The sequence below is a fragment of the Trachypithecus francoisi genome, unplaced genomic scaffold (genome assembly GCF_009764315.1).
Source record: "Trachypithecus francoisi isolate TF-2019V2 unplaced genomic scaffold, Tfra_2.0 Contig00405, whole genome shotgun sequence".
Classification (NCBI taxonomy): Eukaryota; Metazoa; Chordata; class Mammalia; order Primates; family Cercopithecidae; genus Trachypithecus; species Trachypithecus francoisi.
In genome coordinates this window covers 81141-90538 of record NW_022680625.1, presented here as the reverse complement: position 1 = coordinate 90538, position 9398 = coordinate 81141, and positions in this window count along the sequence as shown.

Genomic DNA, 9398 nt, shown 5'->3' with positions numbered 1-9398 from the left:
ATATAGCAGAGAGAGCTTGTCGTGACTTATTACTTTAAGCTGTAGAATCCTGGAAAAGAACTATCATGCAGCCTATGCCTGGTCTACTGGAGGATCACCTTAGTGGAAGGGGGACAATGAGGGCCTCTGGCCTGCCATGTGTACAGGCCTGCCATGTGCACAAGCATAACAATTGCTTTTGTTTAATGTGCAGATGGAATACTTGATCCATTCCAACCAGGCATTTGCATCTTGGTATCCTGTCTTAATTGCTAAATTTTGTTTTAAGTCTTTAACTTCTATGATTCTCTAGTAAAATGAACACATGGTTTTAGAGAAATTACAAAAACTGGTTGGGGCAGTCCATCCTTGTTCTTTACGGGTCCACAGAACGTTGGACCAACTATGGCATGAAAACTCTATACTGGGGGCAACACTTCTGGTTGGCACTGGGGTCTTTATCAAAATGCCCCCGGATTAAATGGTCCTAGTTCACTAATGCCTAGTCTGAGGTGAGTCAGGAGGGACAGAAGTACTTTTCTGAAGTAGAAAACTGTCTTTGACTTGGCAAGTCCTCACCGGGTATAACAAGGCAAGTATTAAATTGACTTGGTTATATTAATAACTAGATGGTCAGTAATAGAACGAGGAAAAAAAGAGTAATAGAATAGATTAAAAGAATTAAATTTTTAAAGCTTTAGCTTGGTAGAGTTTTCCCCTGGGACTATGGCCCATGACTCTGGAGGGGGTGGTGCTTTCTTGACTCAGGTGTGATGAGTTCATTCTTTTTTTTTTTTTTGCTGTACAAACAGCAGTCTTGGTGGTTAGCAGCACAAGGTAGGGTCCTTCCCAGGCTGGCTCAAGTTTTTTTTTTTTTTCACCTTTCCACGAGAATGTGATCTTCAGGCTGGTGTTGGTTTGCTGGAAATACTAGGGGTGGTACATGTGCTAAAAGACTTTTAGTTTTTTTGTGTGTGTGTGAGAAAGGAAAGTGGAAGATAAACTAAGTATATAAATTTTAAGAAATTGATCTTTTGTTTTAAGTGTGGGTACCTTGGCAGTGGACTTTATAGTTCTCAGTGCCTTTTTACTGAGAAATTTCCTTTAGCACCTATTTTTATTGGTTTTAAACCAAAGAAAGCCAAATACCATTTTACATTTAACAATGCTTCTCGTATGATTTTTATACCAGATAAGATAAATGTTATTTTTATATTAGTGTGCTATTAATGTTAAACCTAATTTTTTTTTCTTTAGATCAAACCTTTATTCTTAATAATGTTTTTACATTTTAAGGGACTTTTCTATTGACAGAAATTTACCATATGGTACATTTCCCCCCCAATATTATTATATTGTATTTGAAGCTGCTGATGAATCTTTAAATCTTTTTGTACTTATTCACAATGTAAACCTATATTTTAAAAACAGTTTTTTAACTTTTCATTGCTTGGTATAATTCCTTAAACAAATAATAATTACAATTTAAAAGCACATTGGGTAATATTACAAGATAGCTTTATAGCAATTTTGAAGTGGAATGAAAACACTATAGAAAATGAGTCTTTAATAAACACTTAAGTGAATATATAATGTTTTGTGAAAACAGTATTTTAGATGTGATTAAAAGCTTGAATTGTATTGTTCTACTACATGTAAATAAACAATTTGAGCAGTAATCTATATAGCTTATTCTCTCATTGCATTTAGTGAGAGTTTTTTGTTATCATATAAATTCCCAAATCACTAACTATATAGAGAATAAATTGAGGAGTAAAATAACACATCTCTGAGAGAATCACATATTGGCATTCACTGCAAAGTCATTACTTTGTCCTATGATTACTCCAGAAATGAAAAAACATAAAAAGAAGCAATTTAATATGGTCAATGTATAATCATTCTAAAATTACTTACCCATATGAAAATAAAATAGCAAGAGACTCTTGCCTCAAAATATTGATATTGGAGCTAAACCTACTGATGGACTCCTAGAACAAAAATATTTATGACTAACAAATCTTTGACAATTGTTTTCCCTTTTCTGCAACATTATTGTTATAGATTAAACCTAATTTTAATAAAACCTTGTAGATATATTTATTTATTTTTTAATGTTTGACCATAAGGTAAGATTTTATAGACTCTTCTTAATTTTTTATAATTTTTGCTAAAGAGAAGGTTGGTGCTTTAAGAAAAACCTGTTATGCTTTTGCTTTAATGTCCAGTTTACAGAAAAACTGAATGATAATTTTTTAACTTTAGCTAATATGTTTACACACAGAATGTTCTTTACAATTAACATTTTAAAATTTATTTAAACCTTTAAAACAATAACTTTTTAAAACTTTTTAATGTAGGTAAAAATGTACATTCTTATGCCTCCTTATAATTTTTTTACCAAAGATATATTTTGCTTTTTTTATACACCTTGTATATAAACTGTTCTTTTTTTAAAATAGTTTTACATTTAGGAGGCCTAGTTACTTTTAAATTATACAACATTTTTTGCATAAAGTTTTTTTAATATATATTTTTATAACCTTTTTTTAATGAATTTTACAGATAATTTTCCGACATGCCTTAACTATCTGACTTACTACAACATTTTTCTTTTTAAACAACCAGTTAATTTATTTTAGGACAAGAATTTACCATATAACACTCTTTTTATATAAATTCCGCCCCCCCCTTTTTTCCTTTTTTTTTTTTTTTTTTAGGATACTTTTGAACTGGTTAGTTGTGTTCACGATGAGGTTTTCTCTAAAAGTTATTATTTTTTTTTTTACTTTTTTTGTTGTTTTGTTGTTGTCATTGTTAGCAAAGCAGTTGTCACTACAGACTGAATGCATTTGGGCCATCCGTGGGTTACTGGGTTAAGGATTTTTTTTTTTTTTTTTCTTTTAGGAAAGCCTCAGTGCTTTTGGGATGCGCCCTTATTTACACTGACAACAAAGTGGTATTGGAGTGTTATAGAATTACGGAAAATACTTTTAATTATGAATTATAGGTTTAAAATTTACCTTGGCTTTTAAAGGAATAGGGTACACTTTTTAAAAACTGCTTGTTTATCTCTCTCTTTTTTTCTCTCTTTGACTTTGTCTTTTTTTCTTTGACTTTCCTTTTGCCTCTGTCTCTTCCTGTCTCTCTCTGCCTCTGTCTTTCTCTCTCTCTCTCTCTCCTTGACTCCCTCTTTGTCTGTCTCTTCCTCTCCATCTCTTCCTCTCTCTCTTTTTCTCTCTATCTCTTTCCCTTCTCTCTCTCTTTCCTTTCTCTCTGCTGGTCTTTCCTTGCCTCTGCCAGCCGCTTAATCTGCCGTTCTCTCAACCACCGTGTGTTGGGGGCAGGGGATTTAAAACAAGCTGGTCTGGGTTCCCTCGCTTACAGGTTACCTTGTACCATACCTTTGAAACAAGGGACCAATCAAGGCTTTCTTCTAATGGCCAACCTACCTCTAATGCTGGCCAGTCTATCTTATACAAAGTTTCAAGTTTTCCTGGTGTCATAGTACTCCATAGTCTCCCTTAAATCCTTTTTTTTTTTTTTTTTGAAAATTTTCAACATAGTTCCTCATGGGGTGGGTTTACTTTGTGTGTCACCCATGTTTCCTCTAGACCAAACACCACGCTCACACCACATGCACACCACAAAACAAAGAATGGGTAAAAAGGACACACACACACTTTTGCAGTTTACACCAAACCAAAATCAAAACCAAAATCAGAGTATCCAGAAATCCAGGCCAGGTCAAAACCAAAACCAAAGTATCAAGGAATCCAAGTCAAGTCAAAAACAGAAACCAAAGTGCTGGTACAGGCACACCATGGTGATCAGGCTACGCTTCCACTCAAATGGAGTAGGCAAGTTCCAAGACCAATCCTGTTAAGCAATTCAAACCAAGTTAAAACCAAAGCCAAAACCAAAGTGCCAATAAAGACATGCCATGGGTGATCAGGCCACACTTCCACTCAAATGGAGTGGGCAAGTTCCCAAGACTGGTCCTGTCAAGCAATTCAAACCAAGTCAAAACCAAAACCAGAGTGTCGGTAAAGGCACACCATGGGTGATCAAGTCAGGTTTCCACTCAAACAGAGTGGACAAGTTCAAAGACTAGTCTTACTAAGTTGTAGATGTCCAGACTCCAAGTGCCCATTCCTTCCTGGTGTTCAGCCACTGCATTGATCCTCCATGGGGGCCTGCCACACACAGCTCTGGCTGTCCCGCTGGGGCAAATGCCTACCCAGGAGCACTCTCAGCATCCGCATCGCTCTGGGTGGTTGGAGTCCCCCGGAGGGATGTTCCACAGGGCAGGCTTAAGCTACCTAAGGAGCTGCCTCGTCCACCACCATTCACCTCGCTTCCAGGTCAGGGAACCAAGAAATGTAGCAGGACAAGCAGCAGACAAAACTCCTCAGACACAGAGTTACAGAGAGTTACAGAAGGAAGAGGTTTATTCGGCAGGGGGCATCAGCAAGACTTCTGTCTCAAGAGCCGAGTTCCCCAAGTGGACAATTCTTGTCCCTTTTAAGGGCTCACAACTCTAAGGGGGTGCTTGTGAGAGGTTTGTGATTGATTGAGCAAGCAGGGGGTACATGACCGGGAACTGCATGCACTGGTAATTAGATCAGAACAAAACAAGATAGGGATTTTCACAGTGCATTTCTATACAACGTCTGTAATCTATAGATAACAGAACTAATTAGTTCAGGGGTCAATCTTTAACTACCAGGTCCAGGGTGCGGCATCGGGCTGTCTGCCTGTAGGGATTTCATTTCTGCCTTTTAGTTTTTACTTGACATGTGGTGATAAGAAGAATGTATACTGTGTTGGTTTCAGTTGGACAGTTCTATAGGTGCCAGTTAGGACTATTTGGTCAAATGTTGAGTTTAGGTCCTGATATCTTTGTTAATTTTTTGCTCTGATGATTTGACTAATAGTGTCTGTGGGGTGTTGTAGTCTCCCACTATTATTGTGTCAGAATCTAGCTCTCTTCAGGGGTCTCTAAGAACTTGTTTTATATTCATGTGCACTCATGGATTTTTTTAGAACACCTTTCTGTCTTCTGCTTTTGTCTTTTGTGTGCCCAAGGCTACTCCTTAGATGCCTGAACCTAGAATCTACTGAAATTCAGATCTCCAAGAGATCAAGAACCTGTCCAGACATTTAGCTGTTTTTGTTTTTGGTTTTTTGAGATGGAGTCTCACTCTGATGCCCAGGCTTGAGTGCAGTGGCACGATCTCTGCTCACTGCAAATTCTGCCTCCTGGGTTCAAGAGATTCTCCTGCCTCAGCCTCCTGAGTAGCTGGGATTACAGGCATGTGCCACCATGCCTGGCTAATTTTGTGTTTTTAGTAGAGACAGGTTTCAACATGATGCCAGGCTGGTCTCCTGACCTCAAGTGATCTAACCATCTTGGCCTTATAAAGTACAAGGATTACAGACATGAGCTACTGTGCCTGGTCGAGATCTGGCTGTTATAGGAGAAAATATAAATTAGAGATTTATATTTCTATTATATTTTATTAATTTATTAATCAGTAAAATTAATGATTATTATAATTATTAATCAATAATTATATTAATAATTACCATTATTAATTTATATTGGTCTTTATTTTCTTACCTCATCATAAGGGAGGATATTTTGTTCATCTGTCTTTATTGAAGCATTTTGATTATATGTAGATATTCTCTGCTTTTTTGAAATGTACGTAAATTATATTTACAGCTAAAGAAACGTTTTGTCATTCTTTCTGACTCAGGATTGTCTTCATCTAGGACCTCAGAACCATTGCAGTGTTTTTGCCTTGGCAAAGGTTTTTTTTTTTTTTTCTTTTTTTTTTTTTTGAGACGGAGCCTCGCTCTGTCGCCCAGGCTGGAGTGGAATGGCCTGATCTCGGCTCACTGCAACCTCAGCTTCCCAGGTTCCCGCCATTCTCCTGTCTCAGCCTCTGGAGTAGCTGGGAATACAGGCACCCACCACCATGCTTGGCTAATTTTTTATTTTTAGTAGAGACGGGGCTTCACTGTGTTAGCCAGTCTGGTCTCGATCTGCTGACCTTGTGATCCACCCACACCCGGCCCCAGAGGTTTCTTTCTTCTTTCTTTCTTTCTTTTTCTTTCTTTCTTTCTTTCTTTCTTTTTTTTTCAGTCTCTTAAAGTAGATACAGATTTGTTTAGATTAAAACTTATTTTAAGAGCATACAAAAAGTGGAGCACAAATATAGGATTAAACTTAGCAATACAGAATGATAAAGACTAAAAGATGCTGAGGAAGTTTCTTTGACAAAAAACTGATTATCCAAGGTAGTTATCCAATATTTGCAGGCTCAAGTACTTACACTGCAAAAGAAAGAACAGTTCTGTGTATAAACTCAACAGTAGAGTCTGTGGTTACGCTTTGGTTCCTATTTACTACTATTTACTACTTCAAAACAATTAGCATTGTTATGTGTAGTGTTTGTAGACAACTTGCCTTCATATGAATACAGTATTTTCTTCTGTTTTCTCTTCTTCTTCCTTTTGTTTTTGTTTTAGATGGATTCTTGCTCTGTTGCCCATGCTGGAGTTCAGTGGCACGATCTCAACTCACTACAATCTCTACCTCCTGGGTTCAAGCGATTCTCCCACCTCAGCCTCCTGAGTAGCTGGAGTTATGGGCATGAGCCACTGCGCCTGCCTTAATTGTACGATATTTTCTCCAACAGTATGAATATAAGACCACAATATTTAGGATGAATGTCTTAGTCATTTTAATATTAGTTGTACTTTTGAAATATGAAGTATTTTAACTAAATTATAGTTACAGAAAATTTTTAAAAATTCTACATTATTACTAGTACATTAAAATTATTTATGCTTAGATGTTTATATCTAATAACCAAAAAAATTCACTACAAAATTGTTGTGGTAGATATTAGCCTGACATGCATATTAATTTACCCAATAGATGTAGGTAAGCATGATTTCAGTGTCTTTTATTTTACTAAACTTGAATACTGCTATTACAGTACAAATAAACGTGATGCGTAATGTGACCATGCAAGAAATGTAGTAGCTTTTCAGTTAGCTATGTTGTAAGCTCAAATATATTTTACTACATAAACAAAGTCATATTCCAATTCTTCATCAAAAACTGTTGGTGAAGGCTGGGTGAGGTGGCTCACTTCTTTAATCCTAGCACTTTGGGAGGCCAAGGCAGACAGATCACTTGAGGTCAGGAGTTTGAGACCAGCCTGGCTAACATGGTGAAACCCTGTCTCTACTAAAAATACAAAAATTAGTGGAGGGTGGTGGTGGGCGCCTATAATTCTAGCTACTCAGGAGACTGAGGAAGGAGAATCGCTTAAACTTGGAAGGCGGAGGTTGCAGTGAGCTGAGGTCACGCCACTACACTCCAGCGTATGTGAGAGAGCAAGACTCTGTCTCAAAAAAAAAAATTAAAACTAAAAAGTGCTGTTGGAAATTGTCAGATGTATTCCAATATAAATCCCCCATTTAATGGCTAGGAGATAAGAGAGCAGCAGAGATAAAAGAGAAATTTTATAAAATTTTGCTGAGGATATGTCCCCTTTCTTCATAATACTCATGCTTATCATGCTGAGAGTGGCTGTGCAGTTTGGGTGTTTAGAGAGACGTTTATTTTAGGGGAACATTTTCTGGCCAACATGATCAATCTTATATCTAATCTGAGTTTTTTTTTTTAAAGATGGCTCTTCTTTTGTACTCTCAATATAATTTTGCTAAGATGAAGAGCGATTTTTCTCTTCAGTGCTTTGGGTGTCTGTTTCAGAAGCCCTATTACTATCCCATGGTGTCTGTGAATGAGGTGGGCTGTCAAAGGGAGAACTCTTTATGTGGACTCATGCTGAAAATCCAGCAGTATTTTTTTTCATGTCACCATTATAAATAGAAACTGAAGCTGAAACAATGCTCCCATTCCCATTATCATGAAGGTGCAATTTTACCTAGGAGGGCTGAAGGCTGTCTCCTGCAGTTCAGGCTTCGTTACCTGATGTGGGACTGGAGTGCTGCTCTGGCAGTTGGGGTTCATGTAAGATGTGAGCTGCCAGCTATGAGCCCTGTGGTAGGAGTCAAGAGAGGACACTGGCTGTCAGAAAAGGGCAAGCAGAGTCTAGTAAATTGCAAAATTACCTCCTGTCATGAGGATGTGAAAAGTTAATTTTGTCATTGAATATAACCAATTAGCATACACGGATCGCCTCCCCCATTACCAGGTGAATTTAGGATGAACCATGTATTACATGGTGCTGTGAATTCTTTTACTTGTGGACTAATTATGGGAGTGTCTTTTTGTCTTTGCAATCTCTCTTTTTTTTTTTTTTTTTTTGAGACGGAGTCTCGCTCTGTCGCCCGGGCTGGAGTGCAGTGGCCAGATCTCAGCTCACTGCAAGCTTCGCCTCCCAGATTTACACCATTCTCCTGCCTCAGCCTCCGAGTAGCTGGGACTACAGGCGCCAGCCACCTCGCCCGGCTCGCTTTTTGTATTTTTTAGTAGAGACGGGGTTTCACCGTGTTAGCCAGGATGGTCTTGAACTCCTGACCTAGTGATCCGCCTGTCTCGGCCTCCCAAAGTGCTGGGATTACAGGCTTGAGCCACCGCGCCCGGCCTGCAATCTCTTAAGAAGATTGACTGTGATGCATGTCACATTCTGGTTTAATTGTGTAATGAAATAGTTTACTTTCTGTTCTATCATTTTGGAGTTTCTCTAGGGCTGGAGAAATTTTTTCTTTTAATTATATTTTCCAAACATTGTCTAGAATTACTAGACATAATATAAACACATACGGTTCCAGCCAAACTTTACTCTAGAGGGGGCTTTTCCTCTCAGGCTTCCAGTCACTTCAGATTTCTACAAACTTCACAGGGTAGCAGTCAGCCATTTTACCTCTTATTTTGTCTGGCCCCACCTTGAAGTCTGGCCTCACAGAACTGACTGATTGGAAGTTTTGACTGGTGAATCTGTTACATTTTTTAGAGCTGGTGCTCACAATTTTCTGAAACGCGAAAGCAGATAAAATTGGAAAAATAAAGTATGTATTTTAGCATCTTAATTTTTAAATTTTCTGTTAAACCAATACTTGCAGAGACATTTTATTTAGCAACTTGTTTTCTATTCCTGCAGATCCAGTAGTTGCTCCACAAGTCACAAAGAAGTAAATATGAACACAATAAAAATTTCTTTAAACTACATTAAATTCTTTCTGTATCTCTCTCATCTGTCAATATTTAGTATTCTGTACATTTTTTTAAAAACCAAGGACAGAGAAACGAAAGATGAAATAACAGTGCTGAGTCCTTAATCTAAATCCTGGGAATTATTAAACATCTGTGCTAACTCCCAGTTTGTTATGAGAATTAAATCACATAATGTGTTATTCCAAGCATAGTGCTCTGT